Source organism: Mus caroli, unplaced genomic scaffold (genome assembly GCF_978045245.1).
Source record: "Mus caroli unplaced genomic scaffold, Mus_caroli_1 scaffold_3, whole genome shotgun sequence".
In the NCBI taxonomy this organism is placed as follows: domain Eukaryota; kingdom Metazoa; phylum Chordata; class Mammalia; order Rodentia; family Muridae; genus Mus; species Mus caroli.
In genome coordinates this window covers 10,231,774-10,233,867 of record NW_028227258.1, presented here as the reverse complement: position 1 = coordinate 10,233,867, position 2,094 = coordinate 10,231,774, and positions in this window count along the sequence as shown.

The following is a 2,094-nucleotide window of genomic DNA, read 5'->3' as shown; positions in this document are numbered from 1 at the left end:
CCACATGAAGCTCAAAAAGAAGGAAGACCAAAGAGTGAATGCTTCTGTCCTACTTAGAAGGGGGAACAAAATAATCAAGGGAAGTAGAGGGTGAGAAGGACTTAAGAGGAAAAGAAGGGGGAGGAAAAAAGAAGGGAAGAATTAGGTATGGGAGAAGATGGAGGAGATGTGTAGAAGGTCAGGAAATTGAACAGAGGAATGTAGCAATGGAGGATGGGGAACTGGTGGTAGCAGTCAGAAAGTCCTAGATGCTAGGAAAACAAGGGTCTCCCAGGAGATTTGTGGGCGACAATAGCTGAAATACCCCACAAAGAGGAGGGAGAACCTGTCGAGACCATATCCAAAGGTTAGGCATGGCCCCCCAGTTGAGGGATGGGGACACCCACCCATCATCGAAATTTTAACCCAGAATTGCTCTTGTATAAAGGAAATACAGGGACAAAAAGTGGAACAGAGACTGAAGGAAAGGCCATACAGAGACTGCCCCACCTCGGGATCCATCCCACAAGCAGACACCAAACCCAGACACTATTTCAGATGCCAAGAAGTGTTTGCTGGCAGGAGTCTGATACAGTTTTCTTCTAAAAGGCTCTGCCAGATCCTGACCATTAAAGATGCGGATGCTCACAGCCAACCATCAGACTGAGCACAGGGACCACAATTGGGGACTTAAGAAACTGACGGAGATTTATTTGGCATAAATGGGAGGGAGGCCCTTGGTCCTGTGAAGGCTTGATGCCCCAGTGTAGAGAAATACTAGGACAGTGAGGCAGGAGTGGGTAGATAGTTTGGGGAGCACCCTCATAGAAGCAGGGTAAGGGGGATGGAATAGGGGTTTTGTAGAAGGGAATCATGGAAAGGGGATAACATTTGAAATGTAAATAAATAAAATATCCAATAAAAATGAAGTTAGATATTTTGAAGGATTGAATGCAGGTCATGGAAGGAGTTATGAAAACTGACATAAAACTAGATGTTTTTAATAGTTCTAACTCTGTCATGGATTTTTTGGTTTTCTTTTGCTTGATGGGTAAGGGTATAAAATATATTTGACAGTGAAAGAATGAAATGCAGTGTGACTCTCCACAGCTTCTGTTCTGATTGGCTGTTCTACGCATATAGAAGACTATTACAATTTACAGGGATTTTGCTAGGTTTAATCAGTGTGTGTTATTTTTTTTGCAATGATTTTATGATAAAATTTATTTTCAAATATAAAAAAAAAATAAAAGTAGAAGCGTTGCTTAAGTTGCCAGGGCAAGATTTGGGTTTCAATTGTCACAATATGTAGTGCAATCTAGGGCAGATCATACAAGCTGCAGGTCTCACACAGAAGGTTTTATTGGCAGAGGCAGCTTCTGGGTTCTGGTATGAAGAGAAACAAAGTGGGAGAATAAGGAGGAAAAGAAGAAAGAAAGAAAGAAAGAAAGAAAGAAAGAAAGAAAGAAAGAAAGAAAGAAAGAAAGAAAGAAAGAAGGAAAGAGGGAGGGAGAGAGAGTGAGAAAGGAAGGAAGAATTAATGAAGAAGAAAAAAAGAAGGGAAGAGGAGGAGGAAGGAGGAGAGATGAAGAAGATGAGGAGGAGGAGGAAGGAGAGGAAGAAAAGAAGGGGCTTCAGGCCAGGGCATGAGTTGTCCAGGCTGCCATGACACATTTGATGCATGTGCAAAGGGATGTGTTGAGAGTACCATGGCATGTTGCCTAGAGACAATGTGTTTCATTGGATGCACCTGATGCTAACATCAATAGTCCACCCCACTTCCTGTTCATTCTCTCCATATACCATGTCTAGAAGCCTCCATGTTCTTCTGTCCTTCCCCTACAATGATAAAATCTCTGTCTGGTAAAACTACTAACCAAAGTTAGTGCTCTCCTGTCAGTTACCTATTGTCTGGTAGCTTTTCACAATTAGAGAGTATCTATTGTTCTATTAAGTCCTGATTGTTAAGTCCCCAGGAACCAGTGCTTTCTGTAATCTCTCTCCCAGTTTGACATGCTTATAATTTGCAGCTGAAAATCTTCTAAGGTTCTCAAATCAGTGTAAACATTGTTGGCTCTGAGTAAATTAAAAACATGAGGAGAAAAATCATAAAAG